The 13,121-nt window shown below is 42.9% G+C and overlaps 1 protein-coding gene across 3 annotated transcripts in view; it reads left to right on the forward strand.

The window, feature by feature from the left end:
• man1a2 (mannosidase, alpha, class 1A, member 2) overlaps positions 1-13,121 on the forward strand; it is a 105,479-nt gene that overhangs the window by 72,109 nt on the left and 20,249 nt on the right. The window lies entirely within an intron of this gene.

Genomic DNA, 13,121 nt, shown 5'->3' on the forward strand with positions numbered 1-13,121 from the left:
TGATATCCCTACTTTTTTCGTATACATTCATTAATTTCTTGCCACGTTCTAATCATATGTATTAAATGGGGTTGTCAGTCTTTTTCTGTAGTGATTTGAAACTCCATTTATGGATTAACTCCTTTACTTCCCCCTCCTCCATTGAATACATTCATATTTCAAACCCAAGATGGTGGGGGGGGGGTCCTTCAGTGAGAAATCTAGCCTGTACAGCTAGTTAATATTTTTGAAATCTTGAAGTCTAAGTCCTCCCAGCCTGTAATCGCATATCAGTTTTTCCAATGCAGTTCTTGGTACCTTATTCCGTAAGAACTGTCTAATACGGTGGTTTAGTAACTTAAAAAAAGTTTTTAAATCATGGAATAGGCAGTGATTGGAAAAAGATATTGCAGTCTTGGCATCACTTTCATTACACGCAGTTGACCCTTCCCACTAAAGTAATTGGTAAGTCTCTCCTTTTCTGTCGGTCTCTTTCTTTCTTCCCAAGAAGAGGAAGATCATTTAGTTGGTACAGAATTTGCAAGTTATTGTCAGTCGCTGTTCCAAGATGTTTTATTCCATCCGTCTTCCATTTAAATTTACTTCCTTTTTGGTGTCTTTCATATTCAAACTTTGTTAATGGCATTATCTCACTTTTGTCCATATTTATTTTGCAGCCAGATTTTTCAAGTGTTCTGATAGGTACAATAACACATCATCACCTAATAGACTAATTTAAAAAAAATTTTTTTGCCCGACTTTGAAGCCCTTAATATGTGGATCCCTTCTTATTATCTCTGCCAGCAGTTCAATCACTAAAATAAAAAGCATTGGGGACAAGGGGGTGTCCATGTCTGGTTGATCTACTCAAGGGGAACACTGCTGACATCTGATTATTTTAGCTTGTAGTTTATGGGATAAAATTTTTATCCAATTTATGAATGTTCTGCCTATACCAAATATTTCCAGTGTTTAAAATAACAAGAGCAGTTCCAAACAGTCAAATGCTTTTTCTGAGTCTAGGTCTAGGGAGACTGTAATACTTTGATTTTGTTGAATAATCTTCCTAGACTATTTGAGGAATGTCTTCCTTTAACAAATCCTTTAATTTGATAAGAATTTCTTCTCCCCCCCCCCCCCCCTTTTTTGTTTCATCAGTCTTTTCACTGGTTCAAACTCTTTCCTGTGCCTAAAAAGTGCCGCGCTGATATCAGGATAGAAGAATATATTGTTCCTCTAAATTTCCATCGGGCCCCCTCTTTGCCTTGTTCTGTCTGCTCCTGCCCCCAAGATTTTCTCCCTATCCTGCTTTCGTACCAGTTTTATCAGGACCAAATGAAATTTCTGTCCAGGGCCTGGTTTTGGAAGGGATGTCTAACTCACCCTCTCTACCTCCACCTTCTCCCCTAATATGTCTTTTCCCAATGCTTGAAGGATCCAGTGCAGGAAAAAGTCTATGGGGTTTCTCCCTTCAGTATCCTCCCTCAGCCCCAATACCTTGATATTATTTCTGCATGTATAGTTTTGCAGGGCATCTAACTTCCCCCTTATTTGTGCTCTCTTTCTTGTCAGGGATTCTAATTCTCCTTCTACTCTATTTAATTTATCTTCAGTTACTCCCACTCTTTCCTCCACCTCTGGAATTCTCCCCATTAAGACCATAATAGTCACTTACATTTTATTTAATTTTTCATTTAAATCCTGTGCTTTTTTTTTCTACAGCGTGAAATAGCCTGCCCTCCGTGCATCCCAGAGCTTCCAAAACATCCCTCAGGGTGAGCTCTGAGTCTTTTTTGTAGAGTACCCTGGCCTCATGGCATCTGCCATTATTGTTGATTCCGCCTCCATCTCCTTCCCGCTTTCCTCATTGCTCCCACTGCAGCTTTCTGCATCGCTAAACCCAATGCTGAGTCTCTTTGGACTCACTGCCCCGCTGCTGGAGTCCTTCCCTGCGCTCCCTGGTCTCTCGCATACTATTAATAGCGCTAGTACAGGCATCACATACAGTGTGAAAGCGCTTGACGCTCTCGCTATGGGTTGGGGGTCCCGAGTCTCTCCCTCTCCGTGACAATTCCTGTGGTTTTTAGTATCTGCTTGCCAGGTCAGGATGGTTTCACCTCCCTGCTCACTTTTCTTCTGGGAGGGCGCCGCAGGTTGTGGGAGTTGAGATGTCGTCTTCCACAGGCCTCATTGTGACCCTGCCATTTTCTTCCTCATGAGGCACCTTGATGCAGTCCCCTGACTTTGGGGCTGTATCCTTGATGTTTTATTGTTTTTGTCATCTTGTTCCTGGTGTATTCCCACATCTTTAGGAATCGTTCTGGCATTTGCTTTATTTTTTTTTTGGTATTTGATCTGGGACCTGCTTCCTCCACTCCTCTCACATCACGTGATCCCTTAAACTGTCTTTTTAATACTTTTTGTGGAGAGCTCTTTCAAACCTCTTCTGATCAGCTCATTCGCCTTGCCCCTTGAACTATCATCCTTTTGAAAATCAGTTTGTGATTTTAGGAATCAATAAATTTAATCTTTTGGAATTGTGGATTAACCTTTTGATTTCTAATGGTTCATATTTTAAGTTTTGGGATCTCTAATTGAATTCATTAAGTAGAAATCTGGCAGTGTTTTTGAATGTGACATGTTGACATATGACATATGTGACATATGACGTGTTGGTTTGGATCATGTTGGTTACATTCATCCTTCCCATTACAGTTCAATCTTAATCATTAGTTCTGCAGAAAAACTATTTGTGGAGGCGAAGAAGAATGTTGTAATATTAGTGTGTTAATGATGCAGCGTAGTATTTGTAAAGAACACATTTGGTGGGAGTATTGGATATCCATATTGTACAAACTTGAACCACACAATTAAAATGAAAAGATAGCTTCTAGGAACAAAATTAATGATGTGTCTATGCAAAATACTGATCCTTCATCTTGAAAACCATGGTAAGACCATCGTGCTCATTTACTAAAATATCACGGATAAGGAACTTTATGTAGAAGTATCAACATCTCAATTTTATTTCTATTCAAACAGGGGGCAATGAGGAAGTACAAAATATGACAAAGAATTCTCATTAAACTGAAGCACGAGTTGAAGGGATATGATCATTTAAAACTGAGATGCATAGGAACTTTTCGGACAGAGTGGTGAATCCTCTACCTCAGAAGTTATTTAAAGAAGTTGTAGATACATTTTTTGAACTATCAGGAAGCCAATGGGAAGACACAGACGATAGGGCAAAGCCTGAGATTGATCAGGCCCAATGATAAATGCAAAACAGAGTTGAGGAGTCAGGTGGCCTACTCCCATTTACCATATTTTTGTGTCATTGATCTTTGGCTGTAAACTTCTAAAGTTCCCAAAGCGCAAAAATGTGAATATCCCCATAAACGCCAGAGGGTAGCATTTTAGCAACATTTGGGATTTGCAGACTGTCATACTGTACTTGTGGCTTCCTAGATAGAATCTTTGGATAATTATGAAGCCACCTGGCAACTTTTGACTAACTTGTTTAAATTACTATTTCTGGTTTAGTTGCTACTGTATGAAGCAAGGTGTTAGGGTCCATGGGAAGCATCCTGATATAACATTGCAAAAGATGGACCTTGGCTTGGAATTGTTTACTGGCTGCACGACACATAGATGGGAAAAATCTCTATGATCTGAGAAAAAAGTTCATTAATAGTGCACCAATGGCAGTAATGAGTACATCTGCATGTTCTCCTTTTCCTGAAGCATTTTGTCCCTTAATTGTTATGGACGAAATGGATCACTAAGTAGTTGCATGTCTGTTTACTAAAGTTAGCTTTGTAGGATGCTGTTATAGGAAAACATCTGTGAAGTTACTAGTTTGTTTGGTGAAGCCTTGTCAATTTGCTTATTGTCCTAACCTTGGCTGCGATCCTGTTATTATTTTAATGTTTTAAGTTCAGAGATACCCATCATATTGATGTCTAAAAATTTCCAGGGTTGATTCTGTGAAGTGATTTTGGTCTTTGAGGAAAATTCCCTTGTGTCTTGGGTAAACTTATACCTCTCATTTTGTTCATTTTAGATTGGTCACAGTGTTTGAGCTACCGAAAGAAAATAGACACACACACCGAGAGCAGTTCAGTTTATACAAATGTTTATTACTAATTCAAAAGCTGATTTCACACTACAATATGCAAGCCCTTCCCAACTATACTTATCAACGCTTGGACTGGTCCCAACTGCCGAAGCGAGGCAACGACTGCACACTTGTAGTAGGTTGTCAGGGCGCTGGTAGCAGCTTCTCCACCTCCCCCGACCAGGACGTTGCTCGGACTCTGGCTGTTCTTCCTTCTTGACAAGGGGTGTTCCCACCTCTCGGAGAGTCTAAACTTCAGCAGCAGGACCACAGGCTTATATACCCCAAATAAATTAATCATGCACCTACTCCTTCTAATATTTGTCAGTCAAAATCAAAACTGAACATTACATTCTACAATTTAGAAGATTAATTATTATGGAACCAGGATGTTATGATTTCCTGGTTTATCTCGTAGATACAAAGACTTATTAAAACTTCTCGAGCAAGACAGGTTGTGACCAATTCGTCAATTTCAGAGTGTTGCATTTGACAACTGCTTTCCCTGGGCCTCACAGTGGAATTCCATTTCAAAGTGTATCTTCAGATAAGTCCCCATGGCTGAGTTTAATTACATCTGCTAGTTCTGAAAGTAAGGTGACCTGCGTGTGGACCTAGTGTCGTCAGTTCCACATAAGCAAAAAAGCATCTGGGTACATGGTTTTAATCCTTCATTACACCTTGTTTCCAAGGTAATGAAGTGCAATGAAATGCTGCTTTGCTCCAAAATTGTGCTGGTGGCAACATTGCAGTGGTTGTTTCTTCAACCACCTTGTTCAGTGATCCAATCGATAAAGGCTGTATGATTTTTTTTTAATGATCAAAATTCTCGGGAAAAATTGTATGCAAGTACAGTTGCAATCTGCCATCTCTCTTACACCAAAGGTAATGTGAAATGTAGATTGCAAGAACAGACAGGTTAATATTAAAGTAGGTGCATTTCAAAACATGTTTTGTGTATTTTTGTAATTTGGTTCAGACTGTTACATAGGTGAGATCAGTAATGTACATGGAACTTACAGGCCCTTCAACCCATGATGTTGTAGCAACCTATGTAAACCTACTCCACAACCATCAATTCTTCCCACCTTGTACCCAAAACACACTTTTTCTTTCATCCATGTACCTATCTAAGACACTTTTGAATGTACCACCTTCCACCAACACCCCCAGCAATGCATTCCAGCCATCCACCACTCTGTGTATATATTTAAAAAAAATCTTAACTCTGACATCTCCCCTAAACTTTTCTCCACTCACCTTAAACAGATGTCCTCTGGCATTTCCTTTTGTACTCCGGGGAAAAGATGCTGGCTGTCCACCTTATCTAAGCCCCTAAAATCTTTTATTTCTCTAAATTGCCTCTCCTCCTTCATTGCTCCAAAGAGAAAATTCCCAGGTCTGTCAAGCAACCTTGCTTCAGAAAACACGTTCTCCAATCCAGGCAATATCCTGGTAAATTTAGACCTTGTGATCTTGTCAGCAGGAAAATACAGATAAGAAAAATAGAGCGAGAGAGGAGGTAGAGCGAGAGAGGAGGTAGAGCGAGAGAGGAGGTAGAGCGAGAGAGGAGGTAGAGCGAGAGAGGAGGTAGAGCGAGAGAGGAGGTAGAGCGAGAGAGGAGGTAGAGCGAGAGAGGAGGTAGAGCGAGAGAGGAGGTAGAGCGAGAGAGGAGGTAGAGCGAGAGAGGAGGTAGAGCGAGAGAGGAGGTAGAGCGAGAGAGGAGGTAGAGCGAGAGAGGAGGTAGAGCGAGAGAGGAGGTAGAGCGAGAGAGGAGGTAGAGCGAGAGAGGAGGTAGAGCGAGAGAGGAGGTAGAGCGAGAGAGGAGGTAGAGCGAGAGAGGAGGTAGAGCGAGAGAGGAGGTAGAGCGAGAGAGGAGGTAGAGCGAGAGAGGAGGTAGAGCGAGAGAGGAGGTAGAGCGAGAGAGGAGGTAGAGCGAGAGAGGAGGTAGAGCGAGAGAGGAGGTAGAGCGAGAGAGGAGGTAGAGCGAGAGAGGAGGTAGAGCGAGAGAGGAGGTAGAGCGAGAGAGGAGGTAGAGCGAGAGAGGAGGTAGAGCGAGAGAGGAGGTAGAGCGAGAGAGGAGGTAGAGCGAGAGAGGAGGTAGAGCGAGAGAGGAGGTAGAGCGAGAGAGGAGGTAGAGCGAGAGAGGAGGTAGAGCGAGAGAGGAGGTAGAGCGAGAGAGGAGGTAGAGCGAGAGAGGAGGTAGAGCGAGAGAGGAGGTAGAGCGAGAGAGGAGGTAGAGCGAGAGAGGAGGTAGAGCGAGAGAGGAGGTAGAGCGAGAGAGGAGGTAGAGCGAGAGAGGAGGTAGAGCGAGAGAGGAGGTAGAGCGAGAGAGGAGGTAGAGCGAGAGAGGAGGTAGAGCGAGAGAGGAGGTAGAGCGAGAGAGGAGGTAGAGCGAGAGAGGAGGTAGAGCGAGAGAGGAGGTAGAGCGAGAGAGGAGGTAGAGCGAGAGAGGAGGTAGAGCGAGAGAGGAGGTAGAGCGAGAGAGGAGGTAGAGCGAGAGAGGAGGTAGAGCGAGAGAGGAGGTAGAGCGAGAGAGGAGGTAGAGCGAGAGAGGAGGTAGAGCGAGAGAGGAGGTAGAGCGAGAGAGGAGGTAGAGCGAGAGAGGAGGTAGAGCGAGAGAGGAGGTAGAGCGAGAGAGGAGGTAGAGCGAGAGAGGAGGTAGAGCGAGAGAGGAGGTAGAGCGAGAGAGGAGGTAGAGCGAGAGAGGAGGTAGAGCGAGAGAGGAGGTAGAGCGAGAGAGGAGGTAGAGCGAGAGAGGAGGTAGAGCGAGAGAGGAGGTAGAGCGAGAGAGGAGGTAGAGCGAGAGAGGAGGTAGAGCGAGAGAGGAGGTAGAGCGAGAGAGGAGGTAGAGCGAGAGAGGAGGTAGAGCGAGAGAGGAGGTAGAGCGAGAGAGGAGGTAGAGCGAGAGAGGAGGTAGAGCGAGAGAGGAGGTAGAGCGAGAGAGGAGGTAGAGCGAGAGAGGAGGTAGAGCGAGAGAGGAGGTAGAGCGAGAGAGGAGGTAGAGCGAGAGAGGAGGTAGAGCGAGAGAGGAGGTAGAGCGAGAGAGGAGGTAGAGCGAGAGAGGAGGTAGAGCGAGAGAGGAGGTAGAGCGAGAGAGGAGGTAGAGCGAGAGAGGAGGTAGAGCGAGAGAGGAGGTAGAGCGAGAGAGGAGGTAGAGCGAGAGAGGAGGTAGAGCGAGAGAGGAGGTAGAGCGAGAGAGGAGGTAGAGCGAGAGAGGAGGTAGAGCGAGAGAGGAGGTAGAGCGAGAGAGGAGGTAGAGCGAGAGAGGAGGTAGAGCGAGAGAGGAGGTAGAGCGAGAGAGGAGGTAGAGCGAGAGAGGAGGTAGAGCGAGAGAGGAGGTAGAGCGAGAGAGGAGGTAGAGCGAGAGAGGAGGTAGAGCGAGAGAGGAGGTAGAGCGAGAGAGGAGGTAGAGCGAGAGAGGAGGTAGAGCGAGAGAGGAGGTAGAGCGAGAGAGGAGGTAGAGCGAGAGAGGAGGTAGAGCGAGAGAGGAGGTAGAGCGAGAGAGGAGGTAGAGCGAGAGAGGAGGTAGAGCGAGAGAGGAGGTAGAGCGAGAGAGGAGGTAGAGCGAGAGAGGAGGTAGAGCGAGAGAGGAGGTAGAGCGAGAGAGGAGGTAGAGCGAGAGAGGAGGTAGAGCGAGAGAGGAGGTAGAGCGAGAGAGGAGGTAGAGCGAGAGAGGAGGTAGAGCGAGAGAGGAGGTAGAGCGAGAGAGGAGGTAGAGCGAGAGAGGAGGTAGAGCGAGAGAGGAGGTAGAGCGAGAGAGGAGGTAGAGCGAGAGAGGAGGTAGAGCGAGAGAGGAGGTAGAGCGAGAGAGGAGGTAGAGCGAGAGAGGAGGTAGAGCGAGAGAGGAGGTAGAGCGAGAGAGGAGGTAGAGCGAGAGAGGAGGTAGAGCGAGAGAGGAGGTAGAGCGAGAGAGGAGGTAGAGCGAGAGAGGAGGTAGAGCGAGAGAGGAGGTAGAGCGAGAGAGGAGGTAGAGCGAGAGAGGAGGTAGAGCGAGAGAGGAGGTAGAGCGAGAGAGGAGGTAGAGCGAGAGAGGAGGTAGAGCGAGAGAGGAGGTGCGGTACCATTTATAACTGAACCTGACTCTCTTTTCAGTGGGATAAGGCTGTTATTATGTGTGGGCCTTGCTGCAAGCGAGCATTCTTGCAGAGTTTGGCTCTCTTCATTTGGAGTTCCTCCACATTTCCTGTTTATTGGGGAATCCTGTTTGAGGAAAAGGTAAAATCTGTTGTTACATGTTTGGGTGCTGAAATGCCCAGTACTGATGTGCAACACTAAACTGCATTGCATGATTCAAACAGTAGTCATGTTAACAGTTTTCTGCCATTCTTGCTGTGTATTTTATTTTCTAACTAATCCCAAAAGAGATTTCCTTGTATAAATTTATGCTTTTAGTCAAGAGATCATTATTAAGGATTAGACTAGACAGTACACTTCTGGAAGTCATTGTTATTAGTAAATCTGAGGAAGTTGCATTGGTGGATGGAGTAAGGCAATTTGCTTTTGTGAATTTCAGTGGTGAAATATATAAAGCATTAATTCTTCACAATTATTTGTTGGAAAGGAATAGATTTATTAATCTTCAGATTGGGTTGTATACAAAAATTCTCAAATGTAACTGATCAACACCATTGAGAAACTTGCTAATTTGAACATCGAAACTAAAGTAATCAGTATTGCTTTGTCAGAATGGTTTGATTGGCAATTTAGTTCTGGATTAAAAATTCAAGTTAATAAATTGTCATTCAGCTGCATTGTTGACCTTCACTGAAATGTTAAATGGAAGACCTACCTTTCTAGTTGGCATGTCAAGTCTGCAAACCATTATTTTAAAATGATTGCAACCTTTTTTGAGGTTTTGGATCACCTCGCCTTTTCACCCAATATATACATACATGAAAAAAAAGTATTTTCTTTTGGTCATTCATCCCAAACAAAAACAGAATGTGGAGAGCACAGTAAGTCGAGCAGAATCTATGGAGGCAAAATGTGTAAGTCAATATTGGCTATCACAGACACAGCAAGGGGGCTCTGCAAAATGGTCTACCTATCACCTACCTTCCTGCATTGTGTGTGTGTGTGCGTGTGTGCGTGTGCGCACATGCACCTTGGTCCAGAGAAACACCGTTTCACCTGGTTGTACGTGTATAGTCAGATGATAATAAACTCGACCTTGAACTGCCTCTATCCCATCCTGTACTTAATGCTATATACTAGCAATCTTTCTTGCTCCCTCAGCCCTGATGCAGGGTCTCGAACAGAATCATCGATTTACACCATTTGCCTCCACAAATGGTGCTTGACCTGCTGAGTTCTTCCCATTATTGTGTTTTTGTTCGAGTTTCTGGCCTCTGCAGTTTCTGTAAGTCATTCATCTTGATGTATTTGAGAAATTTTGCTCAGTTGTCAGCAGTGTTGTTTTGAAATGTGCACAAAGTACTTTTGCGAGGCAGTGTTGCTTATGTCTGCCTTTTTAGTCACTGGTTCATTACTGTCCTCCTGCTCAGTTGTTAAGTTTTTCTTGTTTCATTACATTTTAATTGCTTCAATGCTGCAACATTTCACAACTAGCATTGTTTATCTCATTACTAGTTTGAAATGCTTTTACTGAAATGTAGTCAGTTTATTTTCCTGAAATCTGTTGACTTAAGCAACAAAGATATATTGAGCAGTTCTGCATCATATCAATTCTACTCGATGCTTGGAGCTACCCGAAAAGATGGTCTCTTTGGGGCATGAATTTCTGATCTTACTCCGTCTGACACCATTTCTGATGTTACCTACCAGACATTGAAGGAATCAAAAGATGCACTTCAAAACAATGCTGCTAGGACCAGAATTATTTGAGGCGAGACAACAAGGCCATCTTGTAGACTTCTCGACTGAAAAATTAGCAGTCAAAGGATTGTAGTTTAGAAGGCTGGAGGGCAGGAAAAGGTTCGGATGAAATTGAAATTAAGTGGATGATTATTTGGTATCATTTTTTAAAATAAATTTGGTTGGAATTTTGTTTGCCTTTATTTTGATATTGCTTCCACTTTTGATGTGTAGGCACGTTGATAATAAGTCCAAAGAAATTTATATTTCTGATTGTGTGAATAAGGAATCTAGATGGTTCATTGCAACACATTGGGCCCTTTCTAACTGGATGTCTGTAGCCATTCAATTTTCCACCCTTCAACTGTTTTTCCTCAACATACCTTGCAGCCACTTTCCATGAAGACCCCGACACAGCAAAGCCACTGCAAATCGTGACATAATTTCTGCCAAGCGTTGTAGGTCTTCATTGCTTGAGCAGACCAACGTTTCGCTTTATCCTATCTTGTATTTGGTATTTAGCCCACGTGGATGGATTTAATATTAGATTCAAAAGTCATTGTCAGCGAGCCCACCTCTGACCCTTCAATCTGGCAGACCCTTCAATCTGGCAGGCAGGCCAACACATGCAACATCTTACAATTATATGCATCACCCCTCAAGTTAGAAGGTGCGTGGTTTTGTGTTGATGGCCACTGGCAAACTAGTTCTTGCTCTGTTCACAAGCTGTAGTTGAAGCAATTTGTATTTTCACTCTCTAATAAAGCACTAAAGCTTTAGAAGGTGACCCTTATTGAAGTTTAGGTAGGACATTTTGCTGATATTCCTGCCCTTCCTCCAACCAGCTACTGGTTATATTGCCCCTTAATAAACCATTTTGGGAAGCAGCTGATGTGCACAGAAGGTTACAAGATCCCAGCACATAACTCATCACTTCCTATCAACCTCAACTTTCAATAAATGTAGAATCTCTTTGAGTTGAAGCAACATTCGGAGGAAGTTGATCAACAGTTATTCTGCAAGTAATAAATGATCTTTTACACACAATGTGATGGGTTTGGGAGAGCTTGAATCAAACCCCAGAAGTCTGTTTGGAATGCTGGCGTCACATGACCTTTTGGACTCTGATTTGATGCCGTTATCTGCTTATTTCTGGTGGGGATTAGTATTGCAGGCTCTAATAATTTTGCCAATATTTATACTAGTGTGACAAACATCGGTTTTATCTTGATTTCAAACTTAGACTACAGACCTCTTGCAGCCATCCTCTCAATTTTAGGTATTTTCCAAAACCTAGGTTTAATTAATGACCCATTTTAAAATTTCTTCTCTCAATAACTGATCATCTTCATATATTTTTGTTGAGTGCTTACAACACTGTTCAACAAAAATTTGAAATAGTTTGTCATTTAATGATGAATAGCAGTTCATCTGTAAACTTTTGAATATCAACTTCAAATGACAAAAATCACCTATTAATCTATTTCAGCAATATTCATGATCAAGGTGATGCTTGATTACATTAGGACGACATGGTTAGCGTAGCGGTGGCATGCTTTTACGTAATTGCGGTGCCAGAGACCGGGACCGGGGTTCAAATCCCACGCTGCCTTTTAGAAGTTTGTATGTTCTCCTTGTGGGTTTTCCCCAGGGGCTCCAATTTTAATCCACTGTTCAAAATGTACTGGAGGTTGTAGGTCAATTAAGTGTAATTGGGCGGCATGGGCTCGTGGGCAGAAAGGGACTGTTACTGTGCTGTATGTTTAAAAAATAAAATTACCAACAGGCAGTTGTGATGAATGATGCCATGTATCCAAATGAGAGGAGCAGCAAAGTAAGACTGTTTCAAGCCCTTGCAGATAACTTTTCATTTCTAAATTGTGCTTTGTGATATATTAACTTGAAATTTGCAAAGTTTGCAGAATGTACATGGATCTGCTGATGGGTTGTTAATGTGGGAAAGTTTTTTTTACACTGCCATCCCACTAATCTGCTTTGTTATTATATAATTTTTTTGCCTATTGTTCTTGCATGAAGTTTACATTATCAATGGAACATTTAAACATGACCAGAAGTCTTGACCAGTGTAGAAACAGAAGACATTACTTGTTTGAGGTGTAATTTTTGAATGTATGTTCCGTGATTTTACCCAAACATAGGCAACATTTCTATGGTGCATGAAGGTTGCACCTAATTTAAATGCAGTATACCTTGTAAGTAGCTAATGTGCGCAAATACTTAAAAGTTAAACTTGACTGCAATTTGGGTTTAGGTTAATGTGTGCATGTTTTGGATTGGATTCTAATGCCATCAAATATGTAGCTGATACTGTGACCAGAAGCAGACAAGATCAAAATGGAGGTTTATTTCAAATTCAGAATTCAAAGTTCAAATTTGTTGTCAGAGTGCATACTTTATAATTACCAGTATCTTTAAATTGTACTCAGGAAGAAAGAAATGTAACCAAACTGAAAATACAGAAAATAAATATTCAGTAATACATATGAGCAAATTAAAAGTCTTTAAATGAGTCTGAGCCTGTTGTTCAGGAGTCTAATGGTTGAGGGATAACGGCTATTTGTGAACCTGGATGTAAAAGTCTTGTGGAACCTATAACTCTTTCCTCATTGTAGCAGTGAGAACAGACCACGTCCTGGGTGATGTGGATCCTTGCTGATTGCTGCTGCTCTCATAATGTAGTGTTCCTTGTAAATTTTCTCAATGGTGGGGAGGGTTTTGACTGTGATGTACTGAACTGTGTAGGTGTTTCCACTCATGCATTTTGTGCCCCCAAATCAGGCCGTGATGAATCTGGCCAGCACACTTCTCACTACACATCTGTAGAAGTTTGTCAAGGTTTCTGATGTCATTACTAGACCTCCACAAAGCTCTAAGGAAGTAGAGGTACTAACGTGCTTTTTTCCCAAATGGCATAAGGAATGATGGGTCCAGGAAAGATCCTCGAGATAGTGACTCCCAGGAATTTAAATTTGCTCACTTTCTCCACCTCTGATTTCCCCAATGATCACTGGATGGTACACCTTTGGTTTTCTGTTCCTCGAGTCGACAATCAGTGTCTTGTTCTTTGGTGACATTGTATGAGAGGTTGTTGTTAGTACACCATGAGCCAAGTTTTGAATCTCCCTTTGATATGTTGACTGATCACCCCTTTTTATTAAGCTCACTACAATGGTATTATAGATGGTGT

This window comes from Narcine bancroftii, chromosome 7 (genome assembly GCF_036971445.1).
Source record: "Narcine bancroftii isolate sNarBan1 chromosome 7, sNarBan1.hap1, whole genome shotgun sequence".
Lineage (NCBI taxonomy): Eukaryota > Metazoa > Chordata > Chondrichthyes > Torpediniformes > Narcinidae > Narcine > Narcine bancroftii.